The sequence below is a fragment of the Bos taurus genome, chromosome 1 (genome assembly GCF_002263795.3).
Source record: "Bos taurus isolate L1 Dominette 01449 registration number 42190680 breed Hereford chromosome 1, ARS-UCD2.0, whole genome shotgun sequence".
NCBI classification, from domain to species: Eukaryota; Metazoa; Chordata; class Mammalia; order Artiodactyla; family Bovidae; genus Bos; species Bos taurus.
The window spans coordinates 77,141,802-77,161,257 of record NC_037328.1 but is presented as its reverse complement, the minus strand read 5'-3'; the positions used below and the strand labels follow the sequence as shown (position 1 = coordinate 77,161,257).

Here is a 19,456-nt window from a genome sequence, read left to right as displayed (position 1 = left end):
CTGAAGTCATGCAATAAGGTTACAGTGTGTAAAATTTCATAAAAGATTAGGACTAAGGAGATCATAAATCTGGACTCTTCTCCCCAAAATATCAAGTGGGACCAACTGTACCTCAATGAACACCAGTCCAGGGACCAAAGCCAAAGGACTCCATGAGGCTCTGGACAAATCTCTCCTACCAAGAAGTCACATTACATCCTTTCAAATACCCAGAAAAAAAAGTTATATTACGTTGGAAAGGAGCATGGGGAAGAAAGGGAAAATCTGAAAGACTGAGTATTTCCCTGAAAGACTGAATAACTTAAAACAGACAAGACCATAAGGGAATGAAATTAACTGGCAAGTTAAGTTCTTCTCCATAACCCAGTCCCTGGTCCACTACTCAGCAGGATAGAAGTTTATGAGGAAGGTTAGATTTGTTATGGAATATAAGCTTTAACTTCTTTCTGAATAGTAAGTAAATCTGTATCCTCTATAAGATAATCCATGCTATTGACTCTAATCTGAACCCTGCAAACTCTTACCCACCTATCCAGACTCAGTTAAGGTCACCTCTTCTTATGAGGTTGTAGTCTTAAAAATATCACCAGGTAGGATAAATTCCTTTCTATGCATATTCTGCAACACTCTGCATGTACCTCTCTATGAAAATAATTTTCAAATTCTATCACTGCTCTTTAAATGTCTGTATCACCTGCTGTAACATAAGACTCTTTAGGGAATGGTCAATGTCTTGTCAATCCACACTGCTCTGCTGCTGCTGCTGCTGCTGCTGCTGCTGCTAAGTCACTTCAGTCGTGTCCGACTCTGTGTAACCCCATAGATGGCAGCCCACCAGGCTCCCCCGTCCCTGGGATTCTCCAGGCAAAAACACTGGAGTGGGTTGCCATTTCCTTCTCCTACAATATAAATTAAATATCTTGGTACACTGCAGGATCTCAATATTTGATGAAGAATTGATGAGCAATTCCAAACTCTTATCTATCAAATTCCATAATGCTCCCAATTCTTGTGGGTTTTTGTAAGTTTTGTTTCTGACGATGATTCTTGGATAGAAAATTAGTGGGAAGGAAAAGCCAGGCAAGTGGAAGAAAGAAGAGAAAGACAAAAACTATCTGGATTACTATAAATTAAAGGGAAGGTTGACTATCCTATAGTGTCACAGACAACAAATCTGAAAGATGCCTGATCATATTTCACCAACAAATACATTTTAGAAATAAATGCATTGGTCCAAGTTTTTAACAAATTCTTGAAGTGATTGCCTTCTGACTCCTCAACATACATTGTTAAAGTTTTTCTTATCAAAACTTACAGGCCAGATTTTCAACTTGACTTCAGTCAAGGTAAATTTAACAGAGACCAAGCATAAAATTCCATCTGGAACACATGGAAATAATCTTCAGTTCAATAGATCTAAAGGCTCAGTTGTTGATAAGCATACACGTTAAAGCCTTTTTAAAGGAGTTCTTTCTTAGGTCCTTAAAACGAATATCTCCTTTAAACGTTTTTGGAATCACAAAAATGTTATTTTCTCAGAATATGAATATACCTTGTATTGTATCTCGATAATCATGCTGTGGGGTAAAATCCCTTGGCAATAATGAGTGACGTAACTGTACTGGACCACATTAGAAACTTCCGAGATGTCTTGGGTAGAAGGGAGAGAAGACAGAATATTCACTAAGCTCAAAAGTTTCATACTTCTTTGTTCATCTGGAAACTAAATCTGTGCTTCTTTCTACATTGCTGATGGTAAAGAAAACATGTGGGTCTGTCCTATGGCTGGACTGTCAACAAAATGAGTCAGATTTGGGGATAGAAGGATAAAATGTGTGACTAATATCATACCCTTCTTGAGAAGTTATCTTTACTTGACAACTGCAATATCAGGGTGAACATTAACACAACATATGAGGCCAGATCTACGAAGGATAAAGGGAAATTGTTTTTTCTCTCCTGAGTAACAGCTATGGACTTTTAAGAATACCAAGGACTGATCTAAAGAAAGATCTCTTCTTGAATATCTTCTCACTTTAAAAAAATAAAAATAAAAAACTACATGCATCTCTTTCAATTCTGGTTTCCTCGGTGTGTATGCCCAGCAGTGCGATTGCTGGGTCATAAGGCAGTTCTATTTCCAGTTTTTTTAAGGAATCTCCACACTGTTCTCCATAGTGGCTGTACTAGTTTGCATTCCCACCAACAGTGTAAGAGGGTTCCCTTTTCTCCACACCCTCTCCGGCATTTATTGCTTGTAGACTTTTAGATTGCAGCCATTCTGACTGGCGTGAAATGGTACCTCATTGTGGTAAAAAAGCTGTGGTACATATACACAATGAAGTATTACTCAGCCATTAAAAAGAATACATTTGAATCAGTTCTAATGAGGTGGATGAAACTGGAGCCTATTATACAGAGTGAAGTAAGCCAGAAAGAAAAACACCAATATAGTATACTAACACATATATATGGAATTTAGAAAGATGGTAATGATAACCCTGTATGCGAGATAGCAAAAGAAACATAGATGTATAGAACAGTATTTTGGACTCTGTGGGAGAGGGAGAGGGTGGGATGATTTGGGAGAATGGCACTGAAACATGTATAATATCATATAAGAAATGAATCGCCAGTCCAGGTTTGATGCAGGATACAGGATGCTTGGGGCTAGTGCACTGGGATGACTCAGAGGGATGGTATGGGGAAGGAAGTGGGAGGGGGGTTCAGGATGGGGAACACATGTACATCCATGGTGGATTCATGGTGATGTATGGTAAAACCAATACAATATTGTAATTAGCCTCCAATTAAAATAAATAAATTTAAATTAAAAAAAAAGCTACATGTATTTTTTGATTAATGAGATTTTTATTAAAATGAAAAATCTTAAGTAGCATTTTTATATATATGACTGCCAAGAAAATAGTCACTGTAATACTTGGGGATATTCAGTAATGAACTTCCTTCCACCCACAGAATGTGCAATACTTGACTCGCCTATTTCCACCCTCCAGCTCCCCTGCACATACACTGTCCTGAGCATTCAGAGTGTATGAGAGCCAGAGGCAAAAGAAAAACTAGACCTAATTTTGTTAGAAGTCTTCCCCATAACCCCTAGTATCCCCAGGCAGATGTTGGGGGCTCCACAATCATACCGCAAGCTTAGTTCTTTATCTCCTAGGATCCCTGGCACCACCATCCACAGATAATGACCAGGGAAACTTTCAACTGAGTGAATGAGGTGTTGAATTTAATTAAAAATGCCCAAGTAGCCCTTTGAAACAAAAGGAGTATAGGATGGGACCCCATGTCCTGAAGACAGATTATCAAGAACTGCTTAATCTCTCCTTCCTTGTGACCTTCTCTCTCCACCCTGGTCCTCCTAGCCAGCAGCAGGACCAGAAAGATACTCTCTACTGACTCGGGTGTCACAAATGCCTACCTGAGATCCCATCCTGTATCTCTCCTCTTTCTGTATCTTGTCAGTGCATGAATTACCTTTTACAGGAATAAGCCAGGGAGGCCTTTGAGACATTTAAAGGAAAACATGTCAGAAACTGGGAGACAAGCGCTTGGTTGTCATGCTGGGGCTTCCTAGCTCCATGGACTCATCATAATCTGGGCAGGTCTAGAACGGTGTCCAAGTTGTGAGGTCTGTTAAAAGAGACTTGGAAACCACAAAGCTACCACCCTAGTGCAATTTTGGTTTTCGATCCTGTATTTAGCTCTACAATTGCCTGCTTCCACATCACATTTCAGTCACAGGGTGAAGAAATGATGAATGGGGGCCTTTGTGGGGAAGGCGTTCCGGGCCTGGCACAGTCTCAGTGGTTGATGAGGTAAAGGACTTGTGGTCTGGTGTCTGTGCCATAAAGTGGAAAGAATGTGAAGTCAATGACTCTCTGTAGGTAGATCGCCAGGGAGGACCTGGTGGGTAAGACTTCACAACTGCTCCCTCCTTCCTGCCCCAACAGTACCTTTTCATTTCTCATCATGCATCAGGTCACATATGCTTCTTACCTAAATAAACATGGCTATGTCCTCAAATAATTGGTCATTTCTTTAGAGGACATCACTTGTTTCCTTTTGCTTTTCTTTGTGGGGTCTTCCAGATCATAGGCACTAACCATGTTGAGTTAAATGTTTACTGAAAACAAAATATTAATATGGTAAACAAACAAAACTTGTATAGATCTCATTTTGCAGTTCTCACTGAGCATATTATAGACTTGAAAAATCTTTACCAACTAATACTTTAGAAAAGGGTCTGTATTGTATGCCCAGTAGAATTCCTCATTGGGCCTTTAAACATCTCCAAGTCTTTATACAGGATCCTCCTCTTATTTGGATCTTGTTTCCTCTGTAGGAGGACGTCTCACTCATTTGAAAGGCATAACTTCAATGTCAACTTCCCAGAGAAATTTTCCTCGACCCACCCAGAATTTTCCATCCCTGATGAGTCCTTCTCACATACTATTTTTAATTGTGACTTATATGTCTGTGTGCCCCTCCTAGAACTATAAACCTCTAAAAGTTTTATAACTAAAACCTCTAAGACAGAGTCTGTCTTTTAAACAGTCATTCTGTTATATTTAGTTTATGATGTTTGTTCTATAAATGAATTAAATACTAATTTAATTTTTTATTGTACAAATGAGAAGGACTATCAGCCACAAATAAATCATAAAGTAGGTAATCCAAAAATTATGTGTGTTGATTTTCTTATTAACTCTCACTTGAAGACACAACTTTACCTTCTAGGTAATGTTTGTCAAGGGATAACATCAAGCTTAAGTTTGCTAAGTGCCTTCTGGTCTGAGGTAAAGCATCCAGATTGATGGAAGAGTTTCTAAGAGTCACATTTTTTGCCACATGGAAACACAAAGTGAACACATTCATTACCCTGATTTAATGGTTACTAAATTTAATTAATATAAACTCTCAATTTCATGCTTCTCCCTAAATCACAATGAATGAAATCATACCATAAGCTGTCCCAGGCTGCTTCCCAGTTCAAGGAAAGAGAGGGTTGTTACAAGCATGCAGCACCACTGACAACTTAGGTGAAGAAAAGAAATACCTCGATGTCTGTAAATGAATATTTGGCACTATTACATATGTTTATGATAGATAATTTTTAATGCCATCTATAAAAGTTTAAGGAAATAGGGCAGAAGACAAACCTCGAACAAATAGACAACTTGGATAACTGAAAAGTATGATGAAGTTTTTAAGAATCCATAGACCTGGCAGAGTAAAAAGGCATCTTGACATTATGAGAGGAAAAGGATGCTGGAAACTCAGTATTTTTTTCTTGTGTTTTGACATTCTCTATGAAGTAGGGAAGGCAGGAGACAAAGAGGCTGGAATTTTAAAAAGAACATTATAGAAAATGAAGAAAGAAGCTGATCTGAGCTTTATGTGTAATCAAGGATGTGAAGCCACATTTCCCAGTAGGTCATTGTCAGACTATATTTCTATCAAAGAGGAAATGTGTGTCTGCTGAAATAATACACAAGGGCCATGTAGATAGATATTCAGGACAACTTGCTACTAAAAAACAACCCCGTGCCATGTGTCACTTGGCACTAACTCTGTCAATCTTCAACGTGCTAAAAAGCAAAACCCTCTGAGGAGAGAGTTGGCTCAGCAAAATAGCTGGTGCTTCAGAAAGACATAAAAAGTCTAGAAAATATTCCCATTAAGAGCTGCATCTCACCAACATGGCTATTTTTAAAAATAAGAGGAAGGGCAAAGGACGTAGGGCATGTTTCCAAAGACAGAATGCTGCTTTAGTTATCTGACATTACAGAGCTTAAACTTGATTTATTAAGAGGATTATTCTTTCTGGAAGCCAGGGCCTGAACTCTTTTTTTGTCTCTGGTATGTGCCCTTTTATTTTGGAAGCTCATTTATTTGAAGCAATAAATTATTCTATTTTATGAAAGGTAATTAAGCACAAATAATTAGACTTTTTACAAGAGCAAAGAGGAACAGAAGTGGCAAGGGAAATTCATATTCTCTCTCCCTATTGTACTTTCTTTCGTATATATTTGTTTATGTTCCTGGAATCACAAACCCCAGTCTCCAAATCTCTGGGTCAGTTCTGGTCTCTCTCTTTTTCCTTTTCCTTCCTATCAACAAAAGCAATACAAATGCCTATTAATTTCATTTTCTTAATGTCTCATTAAGACATGCCCTCCCTTTTTTTCCCCAACACATCACTTTAAATACTGCCCATTATTAAGGCTTGCCTTTATAACGTGGGAGACAAAGTTACTCCTAGAATAAAGGATTACATATTTGGGGACTATAAATAATTCTGGACATCAACTCTAAGAAAAAATATTGAACAACACCAGCAGAAAACCTGCAGACAATATTAAAACCCTAGCTGTGCGTACACAGTGACAGGAAGTGGTAGACCTTAAAGGCGTGGCCGTGTGAAGTATCTTCAGCGTTCAGCAAATAGTGGTGCATGTGTGCGTGCTCAGTTGTGTCTGACTCTTTGTGACCCTATGGACTGTAGCCTGCCAGGCTTCTCTGTTCATGGGATTCTCTAGGCAAGAACACTGGAATGGGTTGTCATTTCCTTCTCCAAGGGATCTTTCTGACCCAGGGATCAAACCCCTGTTTCCAGCATCTCCAGCATTGCAGGCAGATTCTTTACTGCTGAGCCACTGGGGAAGTCTAGTGAATAGCAGCTGAGCCCTATAAAGCTTGACAAGATGGAAAATTATGAAAAAGAGTGACTGCAATCTTACTACATTGCAAATGCCCATAGGCCCCTATCCAAGGAAATACTTAGAGTAGCTGTCCATAGGGTTGGTTTGGACAGAAAGGTAAGTAGAGAAATAAAGAAGGTAAGTTCTGAAATACTAGAGAGCTGGTAAGGGCAAAATCAACTAAAGATATTTGAGAAGATTAAAGGAAAACACTCAAAGCAATGCCCTTGTGATGGTTGAATTCACCAAGGTTGGTAGTTGATGAAAGTAAGGGCAGTGATAAATTGACAAACAAGAAGCTGAAACCATCAGGAAAGGTACCAGAATGGCAAGAGGGAGACCAGTAGATGGCACTGGTAAAAATGTGACAGGATGTGGGGATCAAGTAAGTGACTGTACAAGGACTGTTTGTTTCCTTTGTCTTATTTTGGTTAAATATTATCATTGCTGCCAGATTAGCAGTGGATACATTAGAAATAACTGAAAAGTCAGTGGCTTGTTTTTACATCTTGCAAAACTTACCACATGAATCTTTAATAAAACTTCCACGAAAATTGAAGATTAAATACTATAAGTTTATATTGTTCACTGAAAGATTCCACTAAAGTTATTTGGGTTTCCTTTCATATGATGAGAAATGCATATCCTTTCCCTATTATCACCTCTGCTTCCAAGAAGAAAAATAGCACTGTGCAGCATAAACCAAGGTAACGTGACTTAATTCTGAGAATTTCACAAACATTGATATAGAGCAATGACTAATGACCTGATATACTGTTTAACCAGATTTGGGAATGTGCTGATCTGGCAAATTAATCTCTATTCTATTGCCTGCACCTGTGAGGCTATATACATTGCAATAAACACTAAACAGCAATCTAATGCTATTTCTTCCACCCAGGAAAACAAAACCTTGGACCACATCCTCACATCTATATCCACATCCGTTTTGAGTTACAAGCAGGAAATCTCAAGCCATGAGCTACGTTTCCTATTTAGCTTTCTTCAGCACTACAGTCCTAGCTTTGGGATTCTTGCAGAAAGCATTACTTTGGGAAGTTATTTTTCATTTCCCTTGCATGTCTGATGTCCTTCAATTCTATGACCCTGGTTGCTGGTAGCAACAAGAACCATTCAATACAGATCTGTCCAAATGTATGAAATAGTGAACCAAATTTAGCAGCCAAGTAAAACAGCCCACTGATTCACATTTTCCCCACAATTTCCATGGAACTCAGGCACAGTGCCAGAAAAACTGGGACAATGGTGGCCTTGGAAAGGCTGACTCAAGGTCAACAGACCTGATATAACAGTTTGGTTGTGCTTGAGTACAACATAGCAACAACAGTAAGGCACTAGATTCATTTGACATTCCGCTCTGCCCAGCCCAAAAGCAGAAATGATAAAACTGGGATAATAAGAAGACACATATGCATAGTATTTTGAAATATACAAAGTTCTTATACAGCTAATACAAGAAAGAAATATCTCCCTAATAATTCTACAAAGATGAACAAGTATGCCACTTTTCTTTATCATAATAGAAACCTCAGATTAAAGATATAAAATTATTTGTCCAAAATCATGCAGCTAGAAAGGGAATGACCAGGACAATTATCCAAATTTCCTGACTGATCATCTACAATTATTTGGTAAATCAAGACAATTCTGCCATAGCCAAGCCAAACTAAATCAATACTACAAATTTGAAAACTTACTAAAAGGATAGACTTAGTATTTCCCAAAGTATGATCTACTAATTCTACCAGAAAAGTTAGCATGTGTTTTATGCTAATAACTTGTTGCTACTGCTGCTAAGTCACTTCAGTCATGTCCGACTCTGTCCGACCCCATAGATGGCAGTCCACCAGGCTCCCCCGTCCCTGGGATTCTCCAGGCAAGAACACTGGAGTGGGTTGCCATTTCCTTTTCCAATGCATGAAAGTGAAAAGTGAAAGTGAAGTTGCTCAGTCGTGTCCGACTCCCAGCGACCCCATAGACTGCAGCCTACCAGGCTCCTCCATCCATGGGATTCTCCAGGCAAGAGTACTGGAGTGGGGTGCCATTGCCTTCTCCAATAACTTGTTAGGCATATCTAAGCATTTTATATGAATTGGCTCACTTAATTGTCATAATACTTCTAGGAGCTGTTCATCTTACAGACAGGAAAACTGAGGCTTATTATCATGCTCATTTTCCAGATGATAAAAGTTATTCTTAAAGACATTAAGTAACTTGCCCAAAGTTACAAAGCTACACACACACAGGGGTTTAAAACTGACTTGAACCTTAAGTCCAAAGTCTATGAAACATAAAGAAACTCCTCAGAATGATACAGTGTTCAATATTTTGCTTATAATTCCCAGTGAGAAAGAACCACTAATCCCATCCAAGACTTTAAGAGCAGGGATTTAAGTGGAAATTTCTCTTGGGCCACAAAGTAAGTAAGAAAAAGAGAGAGCTAAATCCATGAAGATACATCAACTTAGATGAAAACTCAAAAACAAGTTGTAAATCTAACTTATTACAACTCAAGGGAAAGACAAGTAAATGCATCCTGAAAGGCAAAATCAAAATGAAAACAACAAAACCAAGTATAATTGTAAACCATCTCTTTTAGTGTACCATCTTAGACTCTGAAAATCGTGTTGACCTTTAGCTGATCAGAGAATGGAATCCACATTGTGTATCAGTGTTTACACAGAGCACAAGTAGTATGTTTACAAATGAAATCCAAACATACCCCAAGAACCGGACAAACATAATCGAGGACCATACAACTGTTAACTTCTTTTATGTGAAATGGACAATTGAGACTATTACCCAGATGGCTCAAGGAAGGAAGAGGGGGATGTGTATTCTACCTCAGATGGGAAAAGCTTTGGGATGATCCCATATTCAGCTGTGCCACTGTGCTAGCTGTTGGCTGGAAACAGTATTCTCACACCCAGCCCCTCCCATGTTGTCATAGATCAGTGAGCACAGACACCCAACAAGGCCAGAAGCTACCATATATCAAAGACAAGGCCAAATGACCGAATAAGAATCTTTTTAGCTTGGAAACACCACATATTAGAGAAGATAAAGAAACAGATGAGCTGCATCATGAGGACCTTGAAATGGAAACTTACTAGAATTGATAGCTCTGTGGTTACAAAGTACTCTTCAAATCTGAAAAGAGAACAGCTGTGACATGTTGGTAAGAACACTGGCCTTGGGGCTGGAAAACCTGGACATTCTCTCAGTGTCTGACTGGACAAACCAGGGAACCTCAGCTTTCCTTCTCACAGGGTTGGCATGATGAAGTGAGGATGTGTGTATGAATGAACTTCATCAATTTTTGAGGATGATGCAAGGATGAGAGGTGATTGATTTTCTTCATTTCTGTTGTCATTTTCACCATGTGAAAACAAAGAGAGCCCAGTTCAGGAAGCTGAATGCAGGGGTATGTTCTGCATATGCTGACTCTGTCACTGATACGCTGCATGACTTGAAGAAATTGCTCTGATTTTTCCAACACTGATTTTTTCCCATGTGTTTGAATGTCAGAAATAATGATGTTGGCTTCTTATAAAGAAAGAAAAAGAAAGAAAGAAAGTGAAGTCGCTCAGTCGTGTCTGACTCTTTGCGACCCCATGGACTGTAGGCTATCAGGCTCCTCCGTCCATGGGATTTTCCAGGCAAGAGTGCTGGAGTGGATTGCCATTTCCTTCTCCAGGGGATCTTCCCGGCCCAGGAATCAAACCTGGGTCTCCTGCATTGCAGGCAGACGCTTTACCGACTGAGCCACCAGGGAAGCCACTGGCTTCTTATAAAGCCAGTCAATAAAGCAGTCAATAAAGAGACAGATAAAACAAACAAGTTATTAAAAAAATTTTTTTAAACCGTAAGAAGGCATAACACTGATATAACTTCAACCCTATGATTTTTCCAGTTATTGAAAACTAAAAGCTATTGAGATCCCAGTTACTACACCATGGAGCCAACTCCTACCTCTCTCACACAGTCACATTCCTTCACTTCCTTCTACCTCCTGAATCACATCTGTGTGCGATGTCAGTCACTCAGTCGTGTCTGACTCTTTGTGACACCATGGACTGTAGCCCACCAGGCTCCTTTCATGGAATTCTCCAGCCAAGAATACTGAAATGGATTGCCATGCCCTTCTCCAGGGGATCTTCCCAACTCAAGGAACCCGAGTCTCCCTCATTGCAGGCAGATTCTTTACCACCTAGGCCACCAGGGAAGCCCTGTATCACATCTAGAAAGTCTCATTTGAAGGCCCAATTATGATTGCCTCTAGTTTTCCCACAAATCACCAGATCATCTTTGGGAGCTGGTGTTATCATAGGAATTCAAAACAAGAAGCTGCAAATATTCTAACCATTGGCCTTATCAAACAATTCCTGCTCCAAGTGTTGTTTCAAGCAACAACTTCCACTCCCTTATTCCCCACCCCCCAGGGATAAAGGCATGCATGGGTCTGGAATGTATTAAAGAAAGTCAGAGATCTTAAAAATTTCAAGAACAAAAAGAAACCTCTACATATGCTCTCTTAAGTCTACACAGCCCATATTTGATTTATGCAAGCTCAAAAGCATTTGGAAAAATACTTTTAGGTCACATTATTAAACTTCATGGCTAGTATGGATGTTGCCACAGTTCAAGGAAAAATGAGAAGCCTAGTGTGGTAAAAAATAAAAGAGAAAGTTTTACTGTTATAGTAATAGTAATTTTATGACATAAAACAATTTACTAAAGAATTCATGTCTTAAATGAATAAATTACTTGCTTTTACACTACATTTGTACAGCACTTGAAAATTTTCAGAATCACTTCCTTGATTCTTACAGTAAACCTGTTGCATAAATAGAGTAAATATTAGTAGTAGCCCCCATTCCAGGGAAAGGGAAATGGCCTCAAAGAAATTAAAGACCTTTTCAGGGATCTGTGGAATCAGTCTATGTTTTGTAATCAGAGTGTATACCATTTAGGATTTAAAGAGCATTAGGGTAGAGTCAGGGCTTCCCAGGTGGCTCTGATGATAAAGAATATGCCTGCCAGTGCAGCAGATTCAGGAGACGTGGGTTTAATTCTTGGGTTGGGAAGATTCCTCTGGAAGAAGGCATGGCAACCCACTCCAGTATTCTTGCCAGTGAATCCCATGGACAGAGGAGACTGGCTGGCTACAGTTCATAGGGTCGCAAAGAGTTGGACAAAACTGAAGTGACTTAGCATGTGGGCAGGAAGGATAGAGTTAACCTCACACTACTAAATTAAAAATTAAGAGGATGACGTCTGAAAATTAGAACTGTCACAACTCTAAGGTTATATAAGAAATATGTGATACAGAATAATAGATGATGGGCAACCCATTAGAAAAAGAGTAATGATAATAATATAACATCAGCAACAATTATTATGTACTAAATGCTTACACTATGAGCCAGGTGCTGTTTTAGGGGCCTGATGGGTATCCTCTCAAAAATCTTCACAACATCTCTATGGACTTAACCTTGTTTTAAAGACAGAGGCTTTAAGTAACTTGCTGAAGGCCACAAAACATCATCTTATTTACTTTCTAGGCCAGTATTACTTAAAATATATCCATTGTCCATGGCTTATTACATGGACCACCAACAGTTTCAGACTTAAAAGTGATTTTGTTAAGGCATATTTAACTAACTGAAAATGTAAGTTTAACTACAATTTTCACAGAAATCTCTCTTTTTTAAAAAAAAATTGGAGCATAATTGCTTTACAGTATTGTGTTGGTTTCTGCCACACATCAACATGAATAAGCCACAGGTACCATTATGGTTTTCATAATCATGACATTCTTAAGGTCATACAAGCTCTTTGCTGCACCATTCTGGGAGTTTCCTATCAGCTACTATTCAGTTATCAAGGTGCATTTAATCCTTCTTATTTTATAACATTTATAGATTGTTTATCATTATTCAACTTGCCATTCTATTATCATTGCTATATTTTGATATAGAACCATTTTACCAAAAAAAAAATAAAATAATGGTTCTTTAGTGATTCACTAAAGCCTGATAGTAGAGATAAAAACAGTAATAAATACCAGAACTAAAAATAATATTACTGATTAAAAATACATGTTGCAAAGCTATGCTCTTTGTAGCAAAAATAATTACTCTAAATAATACTACCAAGAAGTTTATACCCAAAAAAGGGCTAAAATTTATAAAACATATTATGACTAGAAACAAAGAAGAATGAGCTTCTGCAAAATTTCATTTTCAAATGACTGCAAAATGGCACATAACAATACAATAATACCCTATGGAAGGACAATTATTACTGTATGTTTTGCTGTAACTATAATTTGTTGTGTAGTTGGATAATCCATTAGAGAAGAATCTTATCTGGTCAACTGGTACATACGCAAGGACAAAAGTGAGAGTAGCTTGTTTAGTTATCACTAAAAGCCTGTGCATCATGGAAAAGACTTCAATGTTCTGGTTTAACTCATATTGTGAATCAGAACATGGGTGGGTTAGAACAAGACATGTTGAAATCAAAATGGATGACAGAGCACCAATTTTTTTATGCAGCAAAAAACAGGTTCATTTCAAATAAGAGGTCTTGCCTAAATTTTGATATTCAAAGTGCTTTATTCATAAAGAACAATTGGTACTAACATTTTATATTCTCATCTTGACATTGTCATTGTCTTTGTCATTACAGGAAATAATGAAAATGTTGAATAAAACTGAATCTTAACTATTAGCTTATAAATTTTTAGAAGGAAGTCTGTAGAACTGTGTAGAAAATATGCTTTTTTTAACACTGAATACAGAGAAGAGAGAAATAGTTATTGAATTGAGTGATGAGATCAAAATATTTCTTCAGGACACTGATACTTCTTTAAAAAAAAGACATTTCTTTGATTGCAAAAGCTTGCCTATTTGGCTTTCCTCTCCAAAAGAGTCAGTATTTTATATTGCCTGAGGTTACCATTTTAGTGTATAACATCAAAATTTTTAAAACTGAGGATAAGATACTAGTAGTAACTGAGGTGCAAACAGTTTAATCACTGAAATTCACAGTTTACTAACTTTTAATGACCTGTTTTATCAGAGGAAATATTCAGCCACACATTAAAATATATTAAAGTTAGTAGAGACTTTCAAGATTATACATTCCAAACATTTCATTTATAAGTGGAGAAACTGAAGTCCAGGAAAGGAAAATTCATCATCACAATAGAGAGTTAGTGCTACAGTTATAATTAGAGCCACAGTTTCCTAGCTCCTTATTCTAACACTGTCTCCAGTGTACCCACCTAAACTCATGTTCACAATCATAAATTGACTTATAAAGTTGGCACCCCCATGAAAGAGCCAACTTTAAAAATTATGACCAAGTGCACAGAATGGTAATTTCAAATGCCTAATCACAAGGAGTATTAAACAAAAAATTCATGCTGTAGGAGAGTTGACAGTTCAATTTCAACACACAAGTGTCAAGTTCCCACCAAGTGCAAAAAAAAATCAGTGTTGTTAGCCATGTTTGAATGTTGAGATCAAAGACTTACACATAGTAATCTAGAACATGTGCTGGGCTGAGTCGCTCAGTCGTGTCCAGCTGTTTGCAACCCCATGGACTGTAGCCCACCAGGCTCTTCTGTCCACGGGATTCTCCAGGCAAAAATACTGATGTGGGTTGCCATGCCCTCCTCCAGGGGATCTTCCCAACCCAGGGATCGAACCCACATCTCCCACATTGCAGACAGATTCTTTACCAACTGAGCCACATTATGGGAATGTCATATGGATTTTGGAACACTGAGAAAAAAAGAGAGAGAGAACTGTTTCCTCAGTTCAGTTCAGCCGCTCAGTCATGTCCGACTCTTTGTAACCCCATGAACTGCATGCAGCACGCCACGCCTCCCTGTCCACTACCAACTCCCGGAGCCTGCCCAAACTCATGTTCATTGAGTCCGTGATGCCATTCAACCATCTCATCTACTCTTGTAGAATGCTCCTTAGGAGCATTCTTTTCTTATTCTAAATCCTAAATAAACTAGTCTCCCACATGTAACATGATAAATAAATTTTTATTGAATATCCTGTTGGGAAAATGAACTGATTGCATATTTATTTATTTATGAAGTGTCAAATCTAGTATACCAGAGGGGTCTCCTCTACAGATCTACAAATAAGTAAAAAGGCAGGCAGGTGATAGCTTAGCCAAAGGGCTGGGACATTTTACACCTTTAAAGCCGAAGCAGGAAAGACTCTTAACAACTTGACATGAACCATAACACAGACTAGTCGATCTACTTAGGAATGATTCAGTGGTGGTGAGATATTTTTTGTTTTTACTCACTAGATCACTGGTTTACTATAAAAGGATATAACTCAGGAACAACCAAGTGGATAAGAGGCAGAGGGAAATGTATGGAGAAGGAGCACAGAACTTCTAAACCCTCTTCAAATGCCCTACTCCCCCAGCATCTCTCCTTGTTCACCAACCCAGGAGCCCTCCAGATCCCATTTTTTGGGGGTTTTATGGAGGTTTCATTATACTCATGATTGATTACCTCATTGACCATTGGTAAGTGACTCGACCTCTCGTCCCCCTCTCCTCTCTGGCAATCAGTGGGCAGGAATGATAGTTCCAACCATTCAATCAAGGTTTATTACCCTGCAACCAGCTCCCCTCCCCTCCTTAGGTGCTTTCCAAACTTCACCTCATTAACATAAATCCAGTTGTGGTGGAAGTGGTGGTGAATCTGACTAGAGTTTTGTTAGAAAGACTTTTCTGTAGTTTTCTTGTGGTAAAGCATTGATAACATAGATTACTTTGAGTTTTTTGAAATCAAGCCCACTTAAATTGTATTTATCATCATCACTATAATTTAAAGATGACTTAAAAGAATCTTCATGAAGACTTATAAATCTGAACAAAGTGAAATAAACTCATTTCTCCCTAGACTTTCTCTTGAGCACACCAAAAACCTCTAGACCAAAAACACAGGAAGACTCTGAAAGATGGCCTGAAGAGGTGTGCAGGCTAAGGACCTGGCCTTTGAACATAGTGATAAATTTCCTGGTTTTTCCTTTTGTCTCCTACGTACCCCTTGGAAGAAAAGCTATAACCAACCTAGACAGCATATTAAAAAGCAGAGACATTACTTTGCCAACAAAGGTCCGTCTAGTCAAAGCTATGGTTTTTCCAGTAGCCATGTTTGAGGTGAGAGTTAAACTATAAAGAAAGCTGAGCACCAAAGAATTGATGCTTTTGAATTGTGGTGTTGGAGAAGACTGTTGAGAGTACCATGGACTGCACGGAGAGCAAACCAGTCAATCCTTATGAAAATCAGTCCTGAATATTCATTGGAAGGACTGAAGCTGAAGTTGAAACTCCTATACTTGGCCACCTGATGCAAAGAACTGACTCATTTGAAAAGACTCTGATGCTGGGAAAGGTCGAGGGCAGGAGGAGAAGGGGATGACAGAGGATGAGATGGTTGGATGGCATCACCACCTCAATGGACATGAGTTTGAGAAAACTCCAGGAGTAGGTGATGGACAGAGAAGCTGGTGTGCTGCAGTCCATGGGTTGCAAAGAGTCAGACACGATTGAGCAACTGAACTGAACTGAACTGATGCATCCTAGATTGGACTGCAGAAACTTGTAACTTTGACATACCAATGGGAGCAGACACAAAAAGTCCCCCCCAAAGCATGTTCCTTTCAGTTAAAGGAACAGAATATTTACGACAATGGAAGAGGAACATCTGTGATGATACCCTCGGAACTCCAGCCAAATACCAGGGGAAAAAATCTTGCAGACCCCTGACCTTGGTCAGCTCCTAGTGTAGGGAACCTGGACTTTCACTCCCCTCCTCCCCAAGAGTATCAGGCACTGCTGCCGCCCGTCCCCCAATTAAAAAGTAAGAAAGTAATTTCAGAGGAGAGGGAGCCAGATAAAGGAATTTCTTAAATATTATTTAGGAACATTTAATATTCTTTAAATATTCTGAAACATAATATTCTGGGCAGACCCCCTAGCAACTCATATGTGAAACTGAACAGAATTGACATTGGCAAAAGGTTTGATAACTGAACTACAGTGTGAACTATGGCCAGCTTTTCAGTTTAGCCTCTGGATAGCACACAAACAAAGCAAATTAGAGTAGCAGCTCCAAGGCTCTGTGAATGAAACTGGGTTTTCGGAGTATATTGTACTTGCTAAGAGAGGTGCACCCACTTTCAATTTCTAAGCATGGATGCTCTGATCAGTTGTCACCCTAAAACTGTCATTGGTCCTATGGAGGTGCAACTAAATCCTTTTCAGATGTTATCACAGCAATACTTGAGCCAGAAATCAGACGACTGATGCAGATCATACATATGGATGCAGTTACCGCTAAATATTCCATGTGTGTGTTTCCAAGTGTGTTTTGAGGCCATGGCACTGTTTTTTGGTTTTTTTCCTCTTTCCCTTTATCCTAAGTTATTTACAGGGAGTGTGCTGGTGACCCAGGTCTAAGAGTACATTAGCCAGAATTAAGAAGCAGGATAGAAAGCTGCACAGTTTTTCCAATGAAAAAAAACTTTAATGATACACCATCTGTGGATATAAGACAAATTTTCATTAATAAGATCATAGAGTCTTATTAACTCTGGATTGGAAAATATACTAAATCTTATCTATCCTATAGGCTCAAGGATGTATTGTACAAGGAATATAGTCAATATTTTCCAATAACCATAAATGAAAGTAACATTTATAAATGTGTAAACTATTTTAAAAATAGAAATACAATTAAATGGTGTGTGTTGAAAAAAAATCTTATTTCAACATCATTTTAATGTATGAACCTTAAATGCAACCTCCCTATATATTTGAGCTGAGATCCCGTTTTTCATAACTTTTGTTACTTGGTCCTACTTGCTCAATTTGCTCAATTCCTAAGTGCCATAAAGATCCAGAACAGTTGTCTCAGATAATGATCTTTTCAAAGCCTCTTTTTTTGTTTAGTCTACTCATCCCTATTCCAACTGTTTCTCATAAAACAGTTCTGAGTCTTTTATTTATATCTTTTAGTCCTTCCTGTTCATGCCCTAGTTTGTCTTTACTTCTTAAAATTCCACCAAATTAAATATTAGCAAGTCCTTCTTCAAATTTTATTTTAAAATGATTGTCCAAAGATGAGGACTAGCATCAGGCACACTGAAAGTATCTCCTGTCTTTTGATCTTTCAAACTTCCATTCTACCACTTTGTATTCCATTACACTATCTCATCATTTTTCTTATCCATAGATAGATTGTTTGGCTCACTGCAGCAGTCCATAAAAGTATTCAACAATGGTTTGATCCCTGGGTTGGGAAGATCCCCTGGAGAAGGGAAAGGCTACCCACTCCAGCAATCTGGCCTGGAGAATTCCATGGACCGTATGGTCCATGCGGTTGCAAAGAGTCAGACACGACTGAGCAACTTTCACTTTCAGGCTGAGAGAGGTAGAAGAGTTCTTATAAGCCATCTGGTCCAATTCTGCCCTTGTCCAAATAGAGACCTAAAGGCATTAGTGACAGCCCTGGGGACACAGCCTAAACCACCTGATTTCTGAACTCATACTTCCCTCTATTTTATCTGAGCTACTCTCCCATTTGCCTGTCATACAAGAAGCAGTCTTATTTCTGGTGTCTATGATGAAGAGATGTTTGTTGATTCCCAAACCTAGGCCATCTCCCAGGAGTACTCTAGATCAGGGTGGTGAAAAGGCTTAAAGCAGTTTAAAATTCCCAGGGTGTGTTGGTCTGTGGGAAGAGATTTTATCTGTTAATAGAAAACAGCAAAGGTTTGGAATGTGTTTGAACAGAGTTCATTTTTGACAAATACAAAGAAGGGACCACAATCTTGTGGAAATTGTGAAATCTGGGGGATGGAGAAGGAAATGGGGAGAGAGTAAAAGGGCTTTTCTCAAAGCAGCAAAAAACAATCTCAAGATATCAATAAGAAGAACTTTTGTTTTAGTCTGATGCTGAAAGGAGGCCAGTAAGCTTACACTCAAATGTCTAGGGCATTGAACTTGAAGTTAGGAGCTCTAACTGAGCAGGTCAAATTTTTGTTTTGTGTGTAATCAAGTTTTCTCTACCTACTCTAAGTACTGTACTGTACTTATTATTTTAATTTATCATAATGCATTTATCATAATGCCTAAGTTTTCTTTCACCTTTCATATTTCCTTACAAATTTCCTCTCTGCACAGCAGCTATGAGGCAAGGAAATAAGTTGACCCTTGAAAAATATGGAGGGATAGAGGCTCCAACCTCTGTGTGGTCTAAACCTGCTTATAAACTAATGAAAACCTACTTTACAGAGCTCCACTCAATGTTCTGTGGTGACCTAAGTGGAAAGGAAATCCAAAATAGAGGGGATATATGTACACCTATAGTTGATTCACTTTTCTGGACAGTAGAAACTAATACAACATTTTAAAGCAACTACATTCCAATAATTTTTTTAAAAATCTGCATATAATTTACAGTTGGTCCTCTTTATCCATGGTTCTGAATCTGCAGAATCAACAACTGGGGATCATGTAATGCCATAGTATCCTCATAGTTCAAACCGTGCTGTTCAAGGATCAGTTGTACTTCTGTGTCAATGCTGACCTAAATGAACTCAAAATATTTTTTTCTTTTTTAAATTAACTTCTCACAAGATGCCAGGGAAGTAGGTATC

At 38.5% G+C, this 19,456-nt stretch overlaps 1 protein-coding gene and 1 non-coding gene across 2 annotated transcripts in view; both read right to left on the bottom strand.

The window, feature by feature from the left end:
- The window catches only part of P3H2 (prolyl 3-hydroxylase 2), a 179,382-nt gene that overhangs the window by 148,319 nt on the left and 11,607 nt on the right, over nt 1-19,456 (bottom strand).
- Nucleotides 10,453-10,524, bottom strand: TRNAC-GCA (transfer RNA cysteine (anticodon GCA)). Its single transcript has one exon. It is a non-coding gene; the product is annotated as a tRNA-Cys (tRNA).